Source organism: Dermochelys coriacea, chromosome 17 (assembly GCF_009764565.3).
Source record: "Dermochelys coriacea isolate rDerCor1 chromosome 17, rDerCor1.pri.v4, whole genome shotgun sequence".
Classification (NCBI taxonomy): domain Eukaryota; kingdom Metazoa; phylum Chordata; order Testudines; family Dermochelyidae; genus Dermochelys; species Dermochelys coriacea.
In genome coordinates, this window is record NC_050084.1 from 11,731,454 (window position 1) to 11,757,113 (window position 25,660).

The following is a 25,660-nucleotide window of genomic DNA, read 5'->3' on the forward strand; positions in this document are numbered from 1 at the left end:
ATTCGAATCTACCGGGGAGTGGGGGGGAATTCCCAACTGTCTTCAAAAAAGTGTCACAGATGTTTAACAACTACCTGAGCTGATAATGGAAAAAGGCAGAAGGGACCCCGTTTAATGAACTATTTGGAGGACATAGGACTGGAAGGGACCTTGAGAGGTCATCTAGTCCAATCTCCTGCGTTCATGGCCAGACTAAGTATTATCTAGACTGTTCCTGACAGGTGTTTGTCTAACCTGCTCTTAAAAATCGCCAATGATGGAGACTCCACAACCTCCCTAGACAATTTATTCCAGTGCGTCACCACTCTGACAGTTAGGAAGCTTTTCCTAATGTCCAACCTAAACCTCCCTTGCTGCAGTTTAAGCCCATTGCTTCTTGTCCTATCCTCAGAGGTTAAGAAGAACAATTATTCTCCCTCCTCCTTGTAACAACCTTTAATGTACTTGAAAACTTATGGCCCCTTTCAGTCTTCTCTTCTCCAGACTAAACAACCCCAATTTTTTCAATCTTCCCTGATAGTTCATGTTTCCTAGACCTTTAATCATTTTTGTTGCTCTTCTCTGGACTTTCTCCAATTTGTTCACATCTTCCCTGAAATGTGGTGCCCAGACATCTCTTCTAACAGGTGACCATTCTAGAATCAATGTTAGATAAGAATGATGGAGGAGGAGGTGATTACACCTTATAACTTCCAGGTCTAGAGATGAAAAGGTTGCCAAAATGGCACAATCTCATAGAATTAGGAAATTTCTCAGGAAATGTCAACCACTGTAGCAACAAATAGCAGCTGATTTTTAATTGTAAATGGTACACAAATATTTAGAGAGATTAGTCTGGGGAGATGGTCTAGATAGATGATGACCTCTTGAGGTCCCTTCCAGACCTACATTCCTATGATTCTGTATAAGAGATGGGCCTCTTCATTGTGGGAGGGAGGAGGGGAAAGCTATCACTATACAAATTAAGCAAAGATAGAGAATTTCACATAGGCATTTTCAACTTTCCATAGAATCACAGGGTTGGAAGGGACATCGGGAGGTCATCTAGTCCAACTCCCTGCTCAAAGCAGGACCAATCCCCAATTTTTGCCCCAGATTCCTAAATGACCCCCTCAAGGATTGAACTCACAATCCTGGGTTTAGCAGGTCAATGCTCAAACCACTGAGCTATCCTTCCCCCAATCTTGCTATGCATCCCAGTAGGGACCAGGTCACTAGATTTCAGATGTTCTGAGTGATTCATTTAGCCTTCACAGTTTAATCCTAACTATTTTATTTATTTAGGACATTGAAGATCACTATATTTATTACACTAAAGTTGCTCATCCTCTGAAAGGAAGAGCTCAAATGGCAGCAAACTCAAAAGCATATATTTTCTCTCCAGGTGCTAGCTGAGTGTTTTCAAATAACCCCTGTAATATACAGTAACCGCTTGAAGGTAATAGCCTTTGTCCAGCCATCATCTATCAGCTTTAAGAGAAGGGTGTTAAGTGTTGGGGGCGGGGGGAGGGAAGGACATTTTCAAAGTCCTTTTTGCTAAGTCTTCACTTTGGGGTGGATGGACTTGTATAAAGGGTGTTTCGATCTATACCCTCTGTCATAGTCTTATGTAATATGGACCCAGTCCTACAAATCCTCACCCATACAAGTAGCCCCTATTCATGCAAGTAACCTCACTGAGGCCAGCCACAATATTTCTATAAGCAAGAGTTGGTAGGATCAGATCCCACGTTAGTTTTCTTAAAGCAACTGAAGAGGTTTGTGTTACCTTAACTGTGTCTCTGAATATTCCTGCCGTCAACCCCAATTGACTTCTATAAATAAAAGCCTTTCATCCAAGATTTCAAAGATGGGTAGCTGTTAACCTTTTTGACAGATGGGAAAACTGAGGCACAAGAGGCTAAGTGACTTAATGAGGGTCCACAGCAAGTTAGTGCCAAGGCTAAGAAGATAACCACTCCCCAACTAAGAGCACAACCAGGGTACTAGGTTAGGTCACTTTCTTCACATTTACCAAAACTTGAACCTAGATGTAAAAGTTTATCGTTATTCGTATTACAGTAAGGCCTAGAGACCTGAACTGAGATCAAGGTCCCAATGTATTAGGCACTATGCATACACATAATAAGAGATGCTCCATGTCCTAAGAGCTAAGATAAGACAAAAGGGTGAAAGAAAAGGAAAATTATTAGCTCCATTTTACAGATGGAGAGCTGCCGCACAGAGCAGCTACGGGACAGATTTAGGCACCAAAAAGTGTGCTGATGAATTTGCACCTAAGCGAGGTATGTGCCTAACTACCATTGACTTTCAACCTGCTTAGGAGCTTTTGTAACTCCCCTAGGTTAGGTGCCAATCAGCATCTTTAGGCTACTAAATACTTTAGTAAATCTGGCCTAAAGTGACTTAGGTGCCTAACTCCCATTGATTTGCAGTGGAACTTAGGTGCCTACAGTGCACTGTTGAAAAATATACCCTAAGTGACTTGTCCAAGGTCATATAGGAAACCTTTGAAAGAGCCAGGAACTGAACTTCCAAGCCTTAGTCCAATATCTTAAGCTGCCTCTCTCATACTCTACTTATAAATTATAAATTTACATTTATATTCAAGTCAGTCTAGAATTAAGTGACAAAAGTTAGCTGCACCATTATTCTTATTTGTAATAGCTTAGTGATTTTAGTTTTCACTCACGATGGCTTTCTTTATAAGACGAAGCAAGTGATCCATAATGTGGTTTAAACAATTTGCACTCTGTAAGACCTCATTTTTAAGTGCAAACAGTAGGTGACATGAAATGAGAGTCAGCTGAAACTGATATTTGACACACTGAACTCTGCAATTATCAGGTATAATGATCTCTCCAAAGAAGATGATGTATTCTTAATTAAAGCAGGAGAGAATATGAACCATAAAATCTTGAGAGAATACAACGTCGGCAGATGTGAACAAAACAATCATAGCAGTTAATGAAATTTGCAGACCACTTACATGTGGCACCTATGTTTTGATAGGCTATGTTGGCTGGATCTTGCAGTTTAAGTTTAGGATGGGGAGTTAGTGGTTCTGGGTTCTAGTCCTTGCTTTGCGGTTGGCTTGTTGTATGACTTTGGGCAAGTAGCTCAGAGACAAATTGTCAGTCTCAGGCAAATGCGTGCCTTTTATGTGTCGCTGTCTCATACCCAGTGGTTATTTGCACCTCTGGTATTGTGCCAACATATTCCTGGAAACAGCTTCATTAGGACCACTCGGGCTACTGGAAGATGCCAGCATTTGGAAGGGCACAGAGTGGCATAAAACCATCATTGTCCTCCTTTCCTGAGCTACCTTCTGAGAGGCATGGGACAGAATCAATCCCCAAATGCTTGGATAGAAGGTATTGCATGTGTAAATACGAAGTATCACGATTACATTATTATTGGCACAGGACTGATTATCAGAAGTTCTGAGCACCCAAATCTCTAGCTGATGTCAATGGGGACTACTAGCTCCCAGCATCCTTGGCAATCAACCCCATAGTTCTTTCCATTTATGGTTCATTAACTTGCTGTTTGAGTTGCTACAGCACCAGTAACCGTGCTATGTTACCTGGGTTCAAATAGACCATCTTACCTTGAAACATAGGGCAGGCACCAATTCCACCCTGAAGTCAAGATGCAGGACACTTTGTCATCTGCTGTCATTTATAAATTACAAGTCCACAAACACTGGCCTATCATGAAAGTGAGGGTACGATTTTTATTACAGAGCAAACAGCTTATTGCAAATTATTCCCTTATTAAAATTCATAAAGGATAAATTTCAATAAGAGGCTGTAACCTTTCCATTCATCATAGTCACAGATTGCAGCCTATTTGTCTGATTCTTTCTTTTGTTAACTCTCCAGCAAGCTGTCATTGCATGGAAATCCAGGAAGAAGGAGATTTAAAGAACTGTGACAGGAATGCTTGTAGCGGACACTAATTCTTCCTGGCATGTTACAAAATAAGATCACATTTTCAGTTCAGCAAGATGAATTGTACATGTTTCTTGCTGAATTTAGCTAAAAGTGACTTACCAAGTACTGAAACGCTCATCATCCATTTTAACACTCCCAGGGGCGTGTAGGTAAGCTGCTACCAGTTTCCATTAAAACAATCACCACGTTGTAGCAGAAATACTGAGCCAAATCTTCAGCTGGTGTAAATCAATGCAACTCTATTGACCTCCATGGAGCTACGGACATTTATGCCAGTTGAGGATCTGACCAAGTTACTTTAGTTTTCACTTATCCACTTGATGAATGCACTAAAACCAAATGAAGATTTCAGCAGTAACTTTACCATCTTGTCTCATCTAAGGTTCCCCATAAATTTAAGAAATATAAAAGAGATAGAGAGAGCTTAACATTTAAATACAGCAACTGGTTCTCTTCCAGGCAGAAGGCTAATCCTCTTGCAATGCCCAGAGAATCAGTGCAAAATTAAAATTAAGTCACAATGTGATTATTGTATGGTGACAGTTATGAATACCCTTTTGTTTAGCCTTCAGCGTGAGGTTTCTGGAACACTTGGGACTCTGCTCACTACAAAAGAGTTTGTCAGAAGATCCTGAAGGCACATCTCATGCTACTACTGCCTGGCAAACACTGGGGCAAATCATGATTTAGTAGCAAGAACTAATAAATGCACTGCACTGGCTCCAGTGAACAGAATTTCCTGGCTTGGCTACATCCCTCTGTCTTCAGAGATCCCAATGTCCACTCCTGCTGAGTCTTATTTTGTACCTTCTATTTCATGCTCACAAGGCAAGACATGAATATATATACTGCAAACTAAGCTGATTACTTCTCATCCTATCCTTGGTGCACGTGGAGAACAATTGATCACTGTCCTCTTTCTAAAACAACCTTTTATGTATTTGAAGACTTATCACGTTCCCCCATCAGCATTCTCTCCTCTAGACTAAATATGCTAAGTTCTTTCAACCTTTCCTCATGGGACATGTTTTCTAAACCTTTTATAGTTTTTGTTGCTCTGCCCTGGATTCTTTGCAATTTGTTCACATCTTTAAGAAGGCACAATATAGATACCAAAAAAAGAACAGGAGTACTTGTGTCACCTTAGAGACTAACAAATTTATTTGAGCATAAGCTTTCGTCAATTTTTTTGTTGGTGAGCAGAAAGGTAACCTGTGCTGAAGCCATCTTTGAAGAAGGAAACAGTTTCCATTTTTTGTCTTCATTTATGCAAACAATAATATCTGTTTATCTAACTCAGCTTTTTAATATGTACTGCAGTAAAAAAATAGATGTAATGAATTCACAAGGTTATTGATCATTGATGAATAGCCTTAAAAGTAAATATTAATATTTGTTTGGGAATTTTACTGTTTTCTTCTCTGATAGAGGATTAGAAGCAGCCTAGACATCAATGGCCCAAATAATTTTTGTTTTGATTAAATGAAAAAAAAATCCATTGGAGGTTAGTGGAAACATTAGATTCTCACAGACAGTTTGAGAAAATGTTTTAATTAGCAAATATATATGTAATAATTAAAATATTTAATTAAATATATCTCTGTCAAAGTTGTATTTTTCTTCTGCATTCCCAGGTAATTTCAGTAGCCACAGCACAATGTTTATTTAAATTATATCTGACAAGATGATTGCAACCATTTCTGTAGGTTGCAGACTGCCACACAGTTACCTAGGCCTTTGTGACTTCTATGTTCATTGGGCCAGATCCTCAGATGGTGTACATCAGCATAGTTCCACTGATTTCATTGGCTTACACTGGCTGACGGTCTGGCCGCATTGCTACAATGCACTCAATACAGAAGTTTCAGGTGGCACACAATGATCTGTCCTCTTGCTTGACAGGGTTAGCCATGGACAGCATATCACGCCAATTCAACACCAACTGCACCTGCTTCCTGTTTAATTCATTGTCATTGATTGATAAAGCTCTACGTGGTTTGGGTCTTGCCTGTCTGAGAGACTGCTTCTTTTTGTGTAAGCCAGCATGACAGTTCACGTCAGCTGTAGAACTTGTGATACCACTTAGATTTGAAAGTCTCAAGACAGGAAATAATAATATGTTCACCTGCATTCAGCCACTAGATGTCTCTGCTTTATAGAGTTCCAGACAAGGTGAGGTCTTGGCAAACAAGGGTGACAACGCTGGAACTCAAGCTGAGTGGGAGTCTCTGGGTGGAGTTGTCACTTTTTGTTCTTGTTGTTGAATATAAATGCCTCTTGTTGTGTTCTCAGTGAAAGTCCCTCAGAGGTTCTGGAATTTGCTTCTCCCTGTGGTCCAACAGAACCTGATGGTCACATACAGTGGAATTCTTGTAGAATTATGCTGGTGTAATGGAGATCAGAATCTGTCCCCATATCTATCAAACTTTAGATCATGGATGAGCAAGTCTATTTTTGTTATGATGATGAATGTGGAACAAGAGAGAAAAGACAGATTCTCCTCTTTAGCTGTGAGCAGAAGGACTGGGGTTCAAGCCTAGATTTTCATACGTGACTAGTGATTTTGGATACCTCCATTTTTGTATGCCCACTTATGATACCTTAATGGGGTCTGATTTTTTTCAAGGGTTTAATGCTCAGCACTTTCTAAAATCAGGACCTTCAAGGTATCTCATATTGGGCATCAAAAATTACTAGGCATTTTAAAAAAAATCTTGATTCAATTAACGTTTATTTGGTTATATAGGAGAGCCTTTTTTATTTTGTTTGTACATTATTTGACTATGGTTTTGGAAATGGTTCATATCTCCAGACAGGTTGGCATTGGCTGCATTTCATAAACAAATAAATAAGTGTGTTTGGAGACAGACAGAGATAGCATTTTGCAGACACACTGCATATTATTTCTGTACAAAAGCAATTATAAACTGACTCTCAAAAGATTTTTGTTTTCCTTTAGTGAAAACCCAATTACAACATTAATCCATAAATCTATAAATCTTTTTTCATTGTTTATATATGATAATTTTCATAAACAAATGGCTGCTGTCTTATCTAAATTGATAGTGCAAGTTACCAAATTTATCAAAGTCAGCTAAACTACATTTAAGAGAATATCTTGTCTTACTGTAAATCTAGCTCAGGGTATTCCATTAGCACAAATAACATTTGCCGCATTACTCTCTTGAGCAGAATTCTGTTTCAGTGAAATTCTGGCAAATGCTTGATTTGCTTGAAAATGATTATTTCATTTCATTATGAGATCCAGAAGAAGAAAGTCTCTTTGCAACAGGATATTTACATGTTTTCTTTTATCCTTTGTTTTTCTTTATACTCAGTCCAGTGAGAACACTCAACTTCTAGAATTAACAAGCTTTGAAAGGCAAAGAAATTGGGAGGGAGATTCACAAAAGCACACATGCCAATGAGGTGCCCAACTCCGATGGCAAGTAAATGGGAGTTAGGCACCTTCGTGCCTTTGAAAATCTCCCCCTATATTGTCAGTATTCTGATGTAGCCCTGTTACCATACACTGAGGATGGAAATTTAGTGGTAAGCACCCACTGAATTTCAAGGAGAGTTGGATGCTGACTTCCTTTAGGCTCCTTTGGAAAATCCCATTATAAAGCCATAGGGAATTCTCAACTCAAACTTGTCTAAAAGGGTATTGCATGCACGCACACATTTTAAATATTCTACATTTATATGTCGGTCCGCCCTTCCACACTGTGTACATGGATCACTACAATAGTTGGCTGGACCTGGGGATCTGCCCAAGAGAGACTTTATTCAGTCACAAGTAAACCCTGCTGGGACAATAGTTTGCCTTCCTCTGACACCATTTTTGGTTGCTAGCTCCATAAGAAGCGGGGATTGTTCTCACTATTATCAGAGCCTTCATTCTGAAGGTATGTGCTTGCAAGTGGCACACTGGCTTCACATGAATCATTCAAGCTGTTGGAAGACTTATACCTGTCTATACTATTTGAGAAAAGAAAAGAATTCAGAAAATATACTAATAAAGAAACACTTATTGGCTATTTTTTGTTCCCTGGGAACAAAAAATGGTCCATGGTCATTCACTCCAAGGTAATGTTACAGGGTGATTCACTCCAAGGCTCTGATAAATGTTAAATATATTTATACACAATTCTATTTCTTCTTCTTATGATTTATTCATTTTTAGAGCACTGACCCAGCTCCACTGAAGTCAATGGGAGTCTTCCCATTGTCTTTTGTGGGAGCTGGATCAGGTCCTTAATGCTCTGAAAGGTACCATGATAGCTGCCCTGGTGACTGAAGTTTTGTGTGTATCCACGAAGAAATTCCGCACAGGGATCTAGAGTGCAAGCTTCCCCAGAACATCCCGCAACTATGCTTCAATGGAGGGACTACCTCTGAAGAGAAGGGAGTTTGTTCTATGGCCTTTCATACCGTGGCTTCTCCATTGACAATGCCAGAATGGGCATTGGCTGTAGTGCCAGTTTTGTGCGATGGACAGTGGCTCATTGAGATGTGCTGAGAGCTATCAAGATTAGGCCATCAAACAATTGCGAGGTGTAACCCTCTGAATCACTCTTAACCATAGCTGGATTCAAATTGGTAAATTAGAGGGGAGTGATTGTATTACAGTCTCACCTGTAAACCCACATCCATACCAAGTCCCTGCTGTGTACTGCACAACCCAACACATATAGTAGGACACAGTCCCTGCCCCCAAACAATTTGCAGCCTAGACAAAGGAGAAGAGAGGAAACAGTAGCCCAAAGACTTGCACCACATCATACAGCAGGAGTGGCAGTGCTAGGACTAGAACTCAGAGCTCTTGACTCACAATCCAGTGGCTGATTCACGAGACCATACTGTCTCACCCAGTTGTCTTTTTCTAGTCCTCTGAGCTATCCAGTCCCCCCAACCACTTCCTTTTTGCAATGAGGACTACAAATGTTACAGCCAATTTTCTTGAAATAACTGCTTATTTGAAACAATGAAGTCTCTTCACAGAGCATATTTTCAGTGTAATGATAAATAAAGTTTACTGGCATGTGTAAAAGGCAGTTTTAGAAGGGAAAAATGCTATTTAATTGTCAGGAGCAGACTATATTTGCATAGTGCAGAGGGAGCACAACATTTTATTATTGGCATCTAATAGCATAACAGACGATCTCCCAAGATATATCTTTGAACTGCACTTATTTAATGCCAATCTGTTATGGTGCATTATGTAGTTATTAATACAGACAAGGCTCTGTGCATGTCCACAGCTATGAGTTTCAACTTCACGGTATGCTTTGGTGTTGGAGATGCTGCCCTGATGTAGTGTCACCAAATATTAATCAGGCTAGCCTCTTCCAGCCCCATGTCCCTTCTGCACAGTAAGCCTGCCTGTTGAAAATGCTTGAAATGGTTAGCTGCTGTAAGCAAAGTCTGTTTGAATACCAATAAATAATGTATTAATGCTTTGGTGTCTCACTTATGACACCTGGGGAAGAAGCTCTTATTCCTTTATTTTGCCTATCTGGTCTTCTAAGGGCCCAATCCTGAATTAATGCAATCGATGAGAGTCTTGCAACTCACTTTAATGGAAACAGAATCAGGCCACAAGGGCATTAACAATTGGCACATAAATCCCTCCCCCCATATAATAAATATAACTGACCCACCATTCCCACTGAAAATAGAATAAGACTGATGTCTACCACTCAGCTCAATGCATAAGAAAAAATCAGAAGGAAAAAACTTTGTGCTGCATGTCTTGAAAGTCAAGAAACTTGGGCTTTATGAAAGGATGTGAAACAAGTTGCGAAGCCCACTTAGAAATATCCCCGGACAAAACATAACTCATGACTGTGAGCTTAAGCATTTCATTTGATCTCAGATAGGCTGTCTCTGAAATACCCACATCATAAAGGCTCTTTTACAAAACCAATACCTCAAATCGAAACCCATTTATGGCATTAATTAATCTGGTGGTGTATGGAGTGCGTTAGATAACATGTGCATACACATCACAGTGTGCTGCAATCAAACATCATTTACAACAGAGTCTAGGAGAATCACTATTATTATTATTGAGTATTTGTATAATCAAAGCATCTAACAGCTCCAGACATGGACTGGGACCCTATTGTACAGAGCCTAGCACAAGCACAGAACAAAAAGACAGTCGTAGAGCACAAGATGTTTTGCACCCTTCAGCTCCACTATAAGGGATGATTGTACTCAGGGCAGAGTTTGTTGCAGAGAAATTTTCGTAATGTCACAGCTGAAATAAGGGCAAATATCTGATCAATTCACAGATTTAAATCACGGTGTATGACTCACCATTGGGTTTTCTGGCACACGGCTTCATCCCACACCTCACATACAGCTTCTCTTCTTCCAGCAGGGATTGTCCACAGAGTGACCGTTCCTCTTCATACACACACACACATACGTCCCATCATAGGGTAGGCCCTTGACACCATGAGCTCATGAATATCCTAAACAAAAAAAGTTGGAAGTCACAGAATCCACAACTCCAACGACAAACTCACGGCCCTATTTATAAGGCCCGGGCTAATCCTAAAACTTAGGTTGACCTAACTATATCATTCAGGGCTGTGGAAAAAAAAAATCACACCCCTCAGAGATGTAGTTAAGCCAATCTATGCCCCAGTGCAGACAGCGCTAGGTTGACAGAAGAATTCTGCTGCAGCAGCATTTTAAGTGTAGACAATCCCTAAGCCAGTAAAGCATTCCCTATGCACCAGTCTAATGGCTGGAACAAATAATCAGTGCAATTACACACAACATAGTCATATATAGAGAATTTCAAATGCGACTAGAAGATTTAGCCAAATGTCCCCCACTCATTTTAATGGGAAAATCTCAGCTGTAGCCTGAAGAACGAGGATTACTTGTGGTACCTTAGAGACTAACAATTTATTTGAGCATAAGCTTTCATGGGCTAAAACTCATTTCGTTGGATGCACGCAGTGGAAAATATAGTAGGAAGATATATAGATTGATACACACACACACACACACACACACACACACACACAAACACAGAACATGAAAAAATGGGTGTTACCAAACCCACTACAATAAGGTGAGCAATTATCAGCAGGAGAAAAAAGACCTACACTTCCTTTGTAGTGATAATCAGGATGGCCCTTTTATTTCCAACAGTTGACAAGAAGGTGTGTGTAACAGTAGGGGGAAAAATAAGCATGGGGAAATAGTTTTACTTTGTGTAATGATCCATCCACTCCCAGTCTTTATTCAAGCCTAATTTAATGGTGTCCAGTTTGCAAATTAATTCCAATTCAGTAGTTTCTCTTTGGAGTCTGTTTTTGTAGGTTTTTTTTGTTGTAGTATTGCCACTTTTAGGTCTGTAATCGAGTGACCAGTGAGTTTGAAATATTCTCTGACTGGTTTTTTAATGTTATAATTCTTGATGTCTGATTTGTGTCCATTTATTCTTTTACGTAGAGGCTGTCTGGTTTGGCCAATGTACATGGCAGAGGGGCATTGCTGGCACATGATGGCATATATCACATTGGTAGATGTGCAGGTGAACGAGCCTCTGACAGTGTGTCTGATGTGATTAGGTCCTATGATAGTGTCCCCTGAATAGATATGTGGACAGAGTTGGCAACGGGCTTTGTTGCAAGGATAGGTTCCTGGGTTAGTGTTTTTGTTGTGTGGTGTGTGGTTGCTGGTGAGTATTTGCTTCAGGTTGGAGGGCTGTCTGTAAGCAAGGATTGGCCTGTCTCCCAAGATCTGTGGGAGTGAGGGATCATCCTTCAGGATAGGTTGTAGATCCTTGATGATGCGCTGGAGAGGTTTTAGTTGGGGGCTGAAGGTGACGGCTAGTGGGGTTCTGTTATTTTCTTTGTTGGGCCTGTCCTGTAGTAGGTGACTTCTGGTTACTCTTCTGGCTCTGTCAATCTGTTTCTTCACTTCAGCAGGTGGATATTGTAGTTATAAGAACGCTTGATAGAGATCTTATAGGTGTTTGTCTCTGTCTGAGGGGTTGGAGCAAACGCGGTTGTATCTTAGAGCCTGGCTGTAGACATGCCTGCTGGTTCTTATTGTGTGACTGGACCTCAAAGGACTGGACTTCACCATCCATTTTCTGGGGTGGTTTTATATATAGACTATTATATGCCCCTCTTCTTCAGTAAGGTGCAAAATAAAAGCAGCTGGGCCAGGGATACCCCATTTGTCTATGGCTGAAATATCAGCATGACACAGAACTCACCAAGTCCCTCAATGGGGTACTGTACATTCAGATTTTCATAGAAGCAAGCAGCACTGCAGAGGAACAGGAGAGGGTGAAATCCTCCATGAGGCTAGCCCAGAGTCATTAGAGATCAACAGTACATTCCAGTAGGGACACAAAAAGGACTTTGCAAATGGCTAGCCAAAATCTCAGTCTCTCCCCAGCACTCCTGCGTCTCCGGCCCTTGTTACAACAAGCACCTTTTTGCATTGTGGATGAGCTTGTTCCCAGTCAGACCAACAGGTTACCTCCCTGAAATGCTGTTCCTCTTTTAAAACACTCCCCCATGCCAGGCTAATAGGCTGCTTTCTGTTAAACACTGTGTCCCCACTGGGCCAACAGGCTGCTGCATCCTGAAAGCTTCTTCAAACCCTTTATTGCTTCCTGCTGGGATAATAGGCTGCCTCCCTATGACACTATTCTCCTTCAGGGCAGAAAAGGCTGTCTCTCTGGAACACTATGGCAATAGAGTTCTGGGCTTGAAGATGTTCACATCTGGAAGACACTCTAGAGATGCTTATTTGTCAAGTATTGCTTCCCTACTGGTCTAATAGGCTGCTTTCCTGTTGCGACCCTAGGCTGGAATGATACCTTGATTGTTCTATATGCCACATTCCCGCTGTGCTGATTGATTCCCAAGTCTGTCTTTACAAAGCACGATCAAGCCATAAAGCTTTATAATTACACCCTGGTATTTTCCAAATAGCACCTCTCAGTAGTCAAACTAAAATGCAATGAATGGTGAATAAACTATGCTGCTCAAATCATGTCAGCTCTGGTTATGGGAAGAATTTAAATTTTCATTCATGTGAAAAAACAATGTACTGTTATGGGATTTTTTTAAATTATTATTTTTTTTACATCTCTGTTTAGAGATAACTTAGTGTTTTGTGTCAAAGTGTCACCCTCCACCAAAGGAGGATACAATATAAATTAAATCCATCTGTCCCTTAGGAAATAAGTCACAGGCTATCTAGGTTAAGTTTGCCACTCACTGTTTTATGTTTTTCAGCAATGTCATTGCGTTCTGAAATAGTGGGGACTGACAGCTTTCGAGTTAGTGCAAATTGGCATAGCTTTGTTTAAGTCAACAGAGCTACCCTCATTTACACTGAGAAATCAGCACCAAACTTAGCCACCAAACTGTTACGGCAGCCCACAGACTGCCCAGTGATAATTGACAGCCTGACATGGAGGCACCCCTTCTTGTCCACCACACCCATTTAATCTCTGGATGTGCTATTGAGATTTCTAACAAAGGCAATATTTATGACTTTGGATTTCTGTGATAAGGACAGCTTTCCATTGGGAACTGGACTGAGACCTCTAACTCATTTCAGACAGGGCATTGACTAGCTATCAAATGGCATGTCTTTCTGTTGTGTGTCACCTGGGCTGGAATTGAGCTCATAATTTAGAAAGGAAATGGTCTGTAGCCCCTTAGTACTTCCCTGAGTCACCCAGTACATCATGCATGTTTTCCTCTTACATATATACTCTGAATGTGTAGGATTCTCTGCTTCTTGTGAAAGGCCAGAATACCTTTCCCAGTGGTATGCAGTGTTGTTGTAGCCATGTTGTTCCCTGGATATTAGAGAGACAAGGTGGGTGAGGTAATATCTTTTATTGGACCAACTTCGGTTGCTGAGAGAGACAAGCTTTTGAGCTACACAGAGCTCTTCTTCAGGTTATTCAGGAATCGTTCTATGTGTAGACAAGCCCTAAAGCCTCAATCCTACAAGGAACTCCATGCAGATGGACCCCTGTGGACATGCAATTCTAGTGGCAGGATCTGTCCCTTAGCTATCTGGGGGCAAGGGATATATCTGAAGCAGTTACACTCTGCAGTTGTTATTATTATTTAGGATAAATGTTATTTCTACCTTGTGTTCTCTAAAAAGGCAGTCTGGACCAGTGGACTGGGCACTGGCTGGAGAGTGAGATGACCTAGGTTCTATTTCTGCTGAGTCAGGGGACTTGCTTGGGCCAATGTTTGAAAACTTGGTGAAAAAGAGGGGGAATGTTTCCAAGCTCGAGAATTTGTTTACAAAGTTTTTCCTGGAGCAAATTTCAACAGTTCAGTTATAACTCCCTGAATGATTATAGGTGGTATCTAGCCCTGTGGCTGATTCTTAGTTTGCAGAATTTTGCTGAGCGCCTGTTATAGTAAATGGTCCTTTTTTCAGTTATCCTAATATAGTATCCAATGAAGATCTTCTCTGCCTCAGTCTCGAATACCATGTTGTACAGAATGATATTGTTAATTAGTGAAAGCCTCCTCAAAAGATTTCTGTTAGCACCTAAAAGCCTATTACCCATCAGGGTTTTATGATGCTATTTATGCACCTCTGAAAATCCAGGTGCAAATTCTATGGAAGAGTTCACATTGCATCATCTCTTAGGATGCAGCTCCCCTCCCAGCAGCTAGTCAGTGTGTGGCAGGGAGGAGCACTGCAATGAATCTTGCCCAGTGGATATTAAGAGGACTCTGTTTCTTCACTTGGGATAGTGCAGGGCTGCAACTGTACCTAACTTCTTGTGCCCTTACCCTTCCTTTTCACAAACATTCAAGGGCCAGTTACAATCTGGCCCTAAATAGCCATAGTGCTCAGTTTAGCCATACTAGAAGGATGAGGGGCTCAGTTGCCCAGATCCTCAAAGATATTTAAGTACTTTCCATCCATTGATTTCAACTAACTTTGATTTCAGTGGGTGTAAGACACCGGAGTACCACTGAGGATCTGGGTGAATCAGCCTTGCCAGGATTTGAACCTGCAGTCCAAAATTCTGTCCTGCCTTAAAAATGGGTGTACTCCCATTGAAGTAACTGGGATGGCACATGGAACTGGCTCCTTTCAGTCTAGATAATTCAAGCTAGATGCTTCAATCACTAAGGCCTTGATCCTGCAAGTACTTACGTAACTTTAAACATATGAGTGGTCACGCTCAAGCTGATGGGATGACTCACGCTGAAATTCAAACATGAGCATCAATGGTTGCAATATCAGGGCCAAAGTCATTCTTGCCTTCAGCAAACTACAGTAGTTTTATTTTATTTGTTTATTTATTTTATTATGAAACTGGCTGAGAAAACTCCCCCTAAAGGGCATGCACATCGGTCTCTCTTAAAACTAACTCATAAAATTGCAATTAGCGTGCTGTTTCTCAGGTAACTAATGTGTAATGAGTGAACTTTTTCTTGCATGCCATCTGTGGGACGATATTACAGCATTCATGGATGTTTCAAGCTTCACCTTATTCACGAAGAAATCGAATTATGTTAATTACCTCAATATTGTTTATGTATGGCAATAAAACAGGCCTGTTAAAGCTGAGCCATTAATCATCTGAGATAAATCAATAAATAATTATGTATATTGTACTGCTGTGCTCGTAAACAGAGATTTCCAAACCTAGATGCATGGGAAACTAACAATAACTAAATACACACACACACAAAAGAGCAAAACCAGCTATGTAGTACAAACATTGCATTTGTTGGCCGTGTTAATGGTGGCATTTCAAAAGTGCCTAAATGAGTTGCAAATTGATTTGTGCTCCTAACCCAGTGAGAGATTTTTGAAAATCCTATTAAATCTACAATATATTTTTTAAAAGAGCAGATGAGGTTATTTTTAAGAATGATCATACATGAAGCAGTGGTAGAATGATCATACCAAGCCAATTTTTATTTTTTTTAAAACAGCCTCTGATTTTGGATGCTTCTGTGTTTTAGTGTCTAGTTTTAGAAACCTGAGGCAGGAATGTCAGAGGTGCTAAGACCCTAAAATGTGGAGCTTTGTTTTTGTGTGGAAACTGGTGACCTACCACAGACAGAATAACCCTTCTAGAGAGGTTGAGGTGCTAGAGGTGTAACTGAGCAATTTTCCTTTATACTCAGGAAAGATGGGCTCATTTCATGCACTTACAGGGCTGTAAAATTTTCTGGGGAAAAGAATTCACGTGGCACTTGAAGAACTTATGGACAAGCCACTGAATAAGTCAATTCCTTCAGTAAAAGACAAAGGGACACAGTATATTCAATCATTAGAGCAGGGGACTGGAAGTCTGGACTCCGAAATTCTGCTCCCAACTCTGACACTGATGCACTGTGTGACCTGGGTCAAGTCACTTAAAAACAAAGTGGGGCCTGGGAAGGTTATGTGGAACAGGCAGAATAATCATAGACTAATAGGACTAGAAGGAACCTTGAGAGGCCACCTAGCCCAGTCCTCTGCACTCATGGCAGGACTAAGTATTATCTAGACCATCCCTGACAGGTATATGTCTAACCTGCTCTAAAAAATTTCCAATGGTGGAGATTCCACAAGCTCCCTAGGCAATTTATTCCAGTGTTTAACTACCCTGATAGTTAGGAAGTTTTTCCCCTAATGTCCAACCTAAACCTTCCTTGCTGCAATGTAAGCCCATTGCTTCTTGTCTTACCCTCAGAGGTTAACAAGAACAATTTCTCTCCCTCCTCCCTGTAACAACTAATGTACTTGAAAACTGTTACCACATCCCTTCTCACTCTTCTCTTCTCCATGTTAAACAAACCAATTTTTTCCCCCAATCTTCCCCCATACATCATGTTTTCTAGACCTTTAATAATTTCTGTTGGTCTTCTCTGGACTTTCTCCAGTTTGTCTACATCTTAATTGAAATGGGGTGCCCGTAACTGAGGCCTAATCAGTGCAGAGTAGAGCAGAAGAATCACTTCTCATGTCTTGTTTACAACACTCCTGCTAATACATCCCTGAATGATGTTTGCTTTTTTTTTTTTTGCAACAGTGTTACATTGTTGTTCCATATTTAGTTTCTGATCCACTATGACCCCCAGATCCCTTTCTGCAGTACTCCTTCCTTGGCAGTCATTTCCCATTTTGTATGTGTGCAACGGATTGTTCCTTTCTAAGTGGAGTACTTTGCATTTGTCCTTATTGAATTTCATCCTATTTACGTCAGACCATTTCTCTAGTTTGTCCAGACCATTTTGAATTTTAATTCTATCCTCCTAGGTACTCGCAACTCCTCCCAGCTTGGTAACATCCACAAACTTTATAAGTTTATCTCCCTCACCAGGTTGATACTAAATATAAGGGCCCAAAGTCTTCCTGTTGGAGTGAATGGCAAAATCCACACTGAATAAAATGAGCAATAAAATAGCATTAATTAAATAGTATAGGTAATGAGCTTTGAGATTCTCAGATAAAACGTACACAGTCATTATTAGAAGAAAGTAGAAACATTGAACCATCAGCTCACCCCAGCAGTTCTTTACACTTTGAAGGCACAACGTAATCAAAGGCAGAGGATAATTAATGTGCAGACAATCAGAGACAGCAACAGAAGCTGCAGCGTTGGACATATTCAAACCAAGAGACAAGCATTTAAAGGGAAAGCACAGCACATGTTCCAATAAGAGATGGATGGGCCTGGATATGCTTCACAGGCTCCCTGTATTCTGAAATGTTGCCGTAACTAGGATGGGCATGTTTAGATTACTGATTCCCTCAGACGAGGAGTATGCTCTGTGGCTGCTAAGATGTCATGGAGAACTTGCAAGTTCTTTTGTCAGATGAGCTAAGAGTCATTATTGGTGTTTGCTAATTTCGGGGGTGGGGGAAGGGTTAAATTATCATCTTCTACTTTAACTCTAACCAGTCATGTCTCTTTAGCTCCTAATTTTCCAGGCCTGCATGTAATGACAGGGTTAAGATAACAGGACCAATTCTCTGTTGCATTGCAGTCCATTTACATTGCTCTAGTAGTAGCCAGTAAGAAATGGAAACTGAGCCTGTGGAACATCCCCTGCAGAAGAGAACTCCTCTCCCTTCAGAAAACTGCCAGAGTAGTTCTATGCCATCACTGCTCCAAACACCTGTTGTAGGAAATATGTGGGAATGATCTTGGGGCATTGCCTATTGGGCTACAGATATTCTCTACCTGTCATTCTTGGTGAAGCAGAGTGCAAGTTAGAGTAGCCCAGAGCTGTTTGCTGAAAGTTCGCAGCAGCTGGTCAGGCCCCTCAAAACAGGGAATACAAAGGATCTTAAATTACCCACCACCACTTCCACTCTGTTCAGGATTGGAAAAACACAGAATTGGGGCTCATGTATTCAGATACTAAAGTGATGGGGGCCATATACTTCAAAGAACAAATTTTGACATATGATTTTTCACCAAGTGACCACTTGGCTGTTTTTGAGAACTGGCTGTGAACTTCAATTTACCATATTATATCAAACCACTTTCCACTTAAAAGCTTACACTGGTGGGTTGTGTTCTGCACCTGTGAAAGAAGAGAGTCAGTGATGTGTTGGGCCTTTTCCATCTCTAGTTTCCTGAATGCAAAACAATGGAAAAATGCTCAATAAGGGCTTGGAAGTAGGTTTGCTTGTGTAACCTCAAAGGCTTCCTGCAAAAGGCTGAGGATACCTCCTGGCCTCTCAAAAAGCTGAGTGCTGGAAACTATTTATGGAGCAGCAAAACTGCTATTTAAAAGGGAGCTATAACCAGGGTATTTCATTTACCACAAAGACTTGCCTCAGTGTTGAATATAATGGAGTCTTGTTAATCCACAATGGAGAGCATTCCTGTGACAATTAGGGAGGTTTGTACTAGCAAGATCAGAGGGTAGGGCTTCATGGTCTCACTTCCCCACTAGTAAGTAATGGGAAGGGCACAGAGCTGGGTTTGGCCCCACCCCTCAGCATGAAGCACCAGTCACCATGTTTAATTTCACTCACTCTCAGCTGCTATGTTGGGAGGTGGATAATAGTTGAGGAAGAGAAATGAAGCAAGGCAACAACCAGCCAAGGTAAAAGTGGTAGGTGATACTGTCATAAGCAAAGCAGCAAGAAGAGAAAGGTAAGGGGCCCTCTCTCAGGGCTTCAGTGAGTGCTGGGGGTTGGGCCAGGACTCATTCAATGATTGTCACATCCTGTGGGAAATGTGCTGTCATCTTTGCTGCCCTCCCTGGAGTTGAGTCACAAAACCTTGCTGCTCATTGAAACCTAGGTGTGTGCTTTAAAGATTGGTACATCAATGCTCTGCAGTATTCATGGAGTTACTATAAGGTGGGTGCAAAACTAGTTGGAAAACTGTTTCCAGAGAGTAGTTATCAGTGGCTCACAGTCAAGCTGTGAGGGCCCATCGAGTGGGGTCCCCCAGGGATCAGACCTGGGTCTAGTTCTGTTCAATATCTTAATAAATGATTTAGATAACAGCATAGAGAGATCACTTATAAAGCTTGCAGATGATACCAAGCTGGGAGGAGTTGCAAGTGCTTTGGAGGATAGGATTAAAATTCAGAATGATCTGGATATACCAGATAAATGATCTGAAGTAAACAGGGTGAAATTTAATAAGGACAAATGCAAAGTACTTCACTTAAGAAGGAACAGTCAGTTGCACACACAAAATGGGGAATGACTGCGTAGGAAGGAGTACTGCGGAAATGAATCTGGGGGTCCTAATGGATCACAAGCTAAATAGGAATCAACAATGTAACACTGTTGCAAAAAATGCAAACATCATTCTGGGATGTATTAATTGGAGAGTTGTAAGAGATGAGAAGTAATTTTGCTGTACTTTGTACTGATTAGGCCTCAATGGAGTATTGTATCCAGTTCTGAGTGTCACATTTCAGGAAGGATGTGGACAAATTGGAGAAAGTCCAGAGAAGACCAACAAAAATGATTAAAGGTCTAGAAAACATGACCTATGAGGGAAGATAGAAAAAATTGGATTGGTTTGTCTGGAGAAGAGAAAAATGAGGGTGGGACATAACAGGTTTCAAATACGTAAAAGGTTGTTTCAAGGAGGAGGGAGAAAATTTGTTCTTGTTAACCTCTGAGGATAAAACAAGAAGCAATGGGCTCAAATTGCAGCAAGGGAGGTTTAGGTTGGACATTAGGAAAAACTTCCTAAACTTTGGAACAAATTACCTAAGGAGGTTGTGGAATTGCCATCACTGGAGATTTTTAAGAACAGGTGAGACAAACACCTGTCAGGAGTGGTCTAGTTATTACTTAGTGTTGCCTTGAGTGCAGGGGACTAGACTAGGTGACCTACTGAGATCCCTTCCAGCCCGACATTTCTATGATTCTGTAGACTTCTGGGACAGAGTTTTGACTAATAGTTAGATCAGAGGGATACCAATTGCCAGGCCTCCTGGGTTCTAATGCTGGCTCTGCCACTGATTCATCATGTGACCTTGCATAAAACACTTACCCATTTTACAGAAAGAACTGAGAGGTTACAATTGTCACTGAATGAAAATCTGGTCACTTCAATTTAAAGGGGAAAAACTGGGACAACTGCAGTGAGAAAGGAGGGGACAGTGAATTAAGGCGTTTAGGGGAGAGAACTGGTACCAGGTTGTGGGGAGTGACTGGATGATTTTGGGGAAATGGGCAAGGGCAAAATTGTAGATGCTAAGCTCTATAAATGTATCAACCATCACAACTGGGGCCAGCTCTTCCAAGAACTCGAACTATTTAGGCACATGAATAAGTGGCCACATTTTCAAAAGAGCTCAGCATGTCAGATGCATGTTGGATGCTGAGGTCTTTTGAAGATCTGGCCCTAAGTGTCATAGTGGAAGCTGTGTGGTGCTGAGCCCTTATGAAAAACTGGCCCTTGTTTAGCTACCTAAATGGGAACAAAGCTTTTCTTAAAAGGGGGGGGACAAAAAATCCTCAATATAACCCCAGTTGCTCAATAATTATGAATCACACCCCCTCCCCCCCACCCCCAGTCAGGAAACTGGCTTAAAAATCATGACATTTTTAAAAATAATAGATCTGGTATTTTTATTTGCCTTCTAATGTCAGAAGCTGTAGGGTTCACATTTTCAAGCTGTCATCTGCTACCATGAGGGCTAGAAATAGCCTTATTTTTGTTTAAAAAAAAAAAGTGAGTCTTGTATAATCACATGACCCCAGAAGCTGGGACTTTGAGGAAAAACACCAACCATCACAATATTCTTGATTTTAAAATGGCAAGAGCTGGCATCACTAGTCCTTAATATCTTTTGGGGTTGTGGTTTTTTTTCTTTCGAGAATTCAGTGTGTTGTCCATGATGCAACTCGTCCTTTAGACAGGCAGTCACAGTCAAACACTAGCTTCTGAGCTCTATAAATCATCCCTGCATTTTAGCCTTTTCTGTGTTCCAGTCTCTTTGGAGACAAAAGTCTCCTTGTCACAAATATGCATGCTCCTTTTTCCAAAGATGTTTCCAGGAGGTTAATTCTTGCATGGGATTAAAAAAAATTATAGAAATAATGTTCTTCTAATAAACCTACATAAAAATACACTTTTCATAGTGCATGGCAGTAATGATAAAGATTTAAGCTCTTGTAGAAATCAGTGAATCTATCCCACTTCAAATGCCTCTGTACAAACAATATTTCCCTGGACTAATATAATATATTGAATTGAAAAATTTAACTTCAATGTAATTGCACCAATAGACCAGTCATATTGTTCCAAAAAGCCACTCTGAAGATGAGATTTTAAAGCATGGCTCATAAATATAGGAATAGAACAAAATAGCTTTTTTTATATAATTAAACAGTTAGCAGCTAAATTGCATTGTAATTGATTAGAAAATTGCTTTTTTAATGAGATTTAGTCACTAGGAAATGGTTTTTTCTTCAATATGCCCAATGTGCATTGGGTCATTTAAACAGCAAATTGCCTTACTGGCCTCCTATTTAGACATTCTGGATTCAACTTTCCATAAGAAAAGAAGCATCTTACAATACATGCGTCTCAGTGCTGAAGGCAAAATTCTCTTCTCCAGTGCTCACAGAGGACCTCAACTCCCGTCATTGTGATCTTTGTCTCCAAGTGAAGGTCATGGAAAATCTGTGCATGAAGGAAGAGCAGGTTATTGGAGGTGACCTATATAGGAAATAAATTTTACAGTAATGTTTCAAATCATTATAGGATATGTTCTCTGTCCTGGCCCACCTGTGGATTAGAGAGGGTGGGGAGTTATGTGAATGACAGATTTTTTCAGTTTATTGGCAATTCTGAAAAATTGGAAGAGAAAACTAGTTTGGGTCAAACCAAAAATGAAGCGTTATAAAATATTCAATTAATTGAAAATAGGTCAAATGAAATGTCTTGTTTTGAACATTTTAAAAACCATTTTATTTTTTAAAGAAAACAAAGGAAATATTGAAATGAAGTCATTTTGAATTGGAAAAAACCCAAACAAAATATTTTTATTTTCTTGGAGGGGTTTTTTGTTTTGTTTTTGTTTTTTTAAATGGAGGGGCTTAACATGGACGGGGTGGGGAGAAGTTGACTGAAACAAATTGGTGAAACAGAAATGAATTTGCAAAACATTTTGGTATCACCGAAACTGCATTTTTTTTTTTTTTTTTTTGGCCAAAAAAAATCTTGAGCCAACTCTCCACAGTACCCAGTGTGGTCTTGCAATGCCCTCTTTCCCCTATGTAGATATGCTTCCTATATTGGGTGGCCAAGAACATAGAAGCATAGAGCTGCTATGCTTGCTCTATACCACCTATGGATTCTCCTTATATATGAGCTCTATAAATCAACCAGCTTGCAGGGAACAATCAGGGCCCACATTTTATAATAGCAATGCTACAGTGAACTGGGCAATAGCTGTAGATTTTTATTTTATTTTTTTTTTAATAAAGGGAAGGCTGCTGTATGGATGTGAAAGAGTTTTACCCTTAATGTAAGATCCAGAGGAGTGAACCCTAATCCACAGCGATCGGAGAACTTCCAAAGTTTTGAAGGCTCAGATTGATTTGAAGCTTAATTTAATGTCTTTGGCCTGAAATAAAGGCTGCAATTCTCATCAGAACAGACTGACTTGAAGTATTTCTGGTGCTTTCTGGTTCCAACTGGGCTGGAAGTTACTGAATTTACAAGCTTCCACATCATCGGTACTTATCATTATTAATGATTATTCTTATTTTTTAACAACAACAGCTTTAAAAGGTGGAAATTTTCAAAGGTGCTGTTACGGTTGGCCTCGTTCTTCTTCCACAGAAGCCAATGGTAAAACTTTCATTCACTTTAATGGGAGCAGTTAGGCCAAGGATGAGTGCTGCTGAAAATTCCACTTTAAGAGATAATAATTTATTGCAGGATTTCAATGCTCATGTCCTGTTCCAGTAGAAAACAAGAAATGAACAAAAGATATCTCAATTTTTGATCTTAAAAAAAAATTCATTTGGGTTTGGTCTGTGCTTGAATCAATTCCAACTGCAGACTGTAAAACAGGTTATTTCAATGTCTTGCCTTTATGCATCCCACAGTCCATTATCGGAGTATGACAGACCTCATATGTCAGTGCTCTCTACTATAAATGATCTCAGTGAAGCTTCTTGTGCAATAAGATATTCCTCCATGTGAACAGAGGTGCAGTTTCTGGCCCTAACATTTTAATGTAGATTACTTTATGTAAACAGCAATTAAATAATAGTCTGTGGTCAACATATGGGAGTTGCATGTTGTGAATTTGTGATTTTTTTTTTTAACTGATAGTCTGTTCTAAGAGGACAGAGCAGGGAAAAAAATCTTGCTAGTTAAAGAATCATGGGTAAAATCAACAGGATTTCAAGGGGACTAGGATTTCACCCCCCCATTTCTAAAATAGGCAGAGTTTGGATAGGGTTGCCAATTTTGGCTGGATGTATTCCTAGAGGTTTCATCACATGATATAATATTTAATTAAAGATTAATCTTTAATTCCTGGAGACTCCCGGATAATTCTGGAGGGTTGGCAACCACAATCCAAAGCATGACTCTGAACCTTCAGGAGTTCAAGTTCAAAACTAGAACTGGATGTTATTAGTATTATTATTATTTATTTTTATTAATTGTACAGCTTCTACAGGCCCCATTGTACTAGGCTTTTGTGATGGGGTCTGCTCCCCAAACTCGCCCTGAAGGGGTTAATGTAGGCCAGATGGGACAATTAACGTATTAAGCTGCAAACAAGGGCACCTATAGGTTGAGAAGAAAACCCTTATAAAGGGAAACTCGTGCAGGAGCAAGTGGGGTTTCTATAAAGCCAGGGAGCTGATAGCAGGAAGGAAGGCTGTAATCACTTTCCCAGGGACAAGGGAGATAAAGAGATTTGGGCTGAGGAGGAAGGGTTTGTCTAGAAGGGTGGAGAATGTGAGCTTGGATTGGCAAGGCAGGAAGTAGTCCAGGGAATGGCAGAAGGTTTATGGTAGTACAGACCTTAGCCTCTGGAGGTAGGGCCCCTGGGCTGGAACCCATTGTAGGGAGGAGGCCTGGGTTCTCCTACCGGTCACTGAATAAGTGACAAATCTGGGCAGTGAACTTGAAGACTGTCCAGGACACTTTGTCCTAGTCACTGAGGGATGGTGCAGCCAGGGCAGTGGATTTAAGGACTGCCTGGGATGGTGTGGAAGACTTTGATAGTACCCCGGAAGGGAAGGACTGATGTGACTTGGTTGGAGGGCTAAGCCATGGAGACAAGGTGTGTCCACTTTTGATGAGCAAAAGAGGGGCTGCAGAACAAGATGCTGGGCCAAGGAAAAGCGAAAACAGGGCATCAGGCTGGCAGGGCTTATGCCCAGATGAAGCCAGAAAGAGGCACTCTAGCTGTGAGTAGGGGCCCCTTTATACATGATACTATTAACTCTTTGAGAAGAGTCTTTTATCTGAACAGAAGAGTGGGAGAAAGTATTGTATTCCCCTTTACAGATTTGGTACTTTAGGCTTATGTGTAGTCTCTCAGATACTGCAGAGATTAGTGTGATGTTAAAAAAAAAATTAGAATAGAATAGGTACTTCATTGCAATTGTTTCCACAGCTTTCATAATTATCAAGAAAACGTCCCATTCTATGAAAAGCTGTGATTGAAAGTGTGTTGAAACAAAATAATCCTCTGAAAACTCTATAGTTTAAATGATTTTCAAAATAGTTTACTTCAGGAACAAAGGATTTTGATGAATCTTGATTATCAGGAGCAACCTATTATGAAAAACAATGAATGCAGTGTGCGCTTAACTCCAATTTTTGTTGTTCAGTTTCCAAAACCTGTACTGTTGAGACTTAGCTTTCAATATAAACAGTAGTGATTGCAATCAGTTGCTGCTACCATAGCAACAGGCAAAATTAAAGGGGCAAACTACAAAGCTAAAATTGCCTCAGGGTTGTAGATTCTAGTTGTATGGCAGTCCAGTGATTACTGTAGATCTGCAAATCAGGTTTAGTTAAGTCACCAGGGTTATGTACTCTAAGTTCAGAAATCTACAAATATAATAGTGTTGGCTCTTAAACTTCTACAAGTCATCATGTCCTTCTCTCTCATTCTCACGGTTTGAGTGGGTATCCTTTTTTATTATTATTAATTATTATTATTATTATTATTATTGTATTATTAACCTCAAGTGCTAATTTTTGTGAGCTA

The 25,660-nt window shown here is 40.3% G+C and overlaps 1 protein-coding gene and 1 long non-coding RNA gene across 7 annotated transcripts in view; one reads left to right on the forward strand and one right to left on the reverse strand.

The window, feature by feature from the left end:
* Positions 1–5,564: 5,564 nt before the first annotated feature.
* Positions 5,565–17,630, reverse strand: LOC119844785. The gene is made up of 3 exons (XR_005289397.2): positions 17,491–17,630; positions 10,281–10,438; positions 5,565–6,284 (listed from the first exon to the last, which is right to left on the reverse strand). It is a non-coding gene; the product is annotated as an uncharacterized LOC119844785 (long non-coding RNA).
* A 1,334-nt stretch (positions 17,631–18,964) lies between these two features.
* PIMREG (PICALM interacting mitotic regulator) overlaps positions 18,965–25,660 on the forward strand; it is an 84,296-nt gene continuing 77,600 nt past the window's right edge. For 2 of the 6 annotated variants that reach the window (XM_043499397.1, XM_038375755.2), the window contains exon 1: positions 18,965–19,095. The gene's annotated coding sequence lies outside the window, so the exon portion shown is untranslated. The other 4 variants (XM_043499401.1, XM_043499400.1, XM_038375749.2 and 1 more) reach the window with 4 other exon arrangements.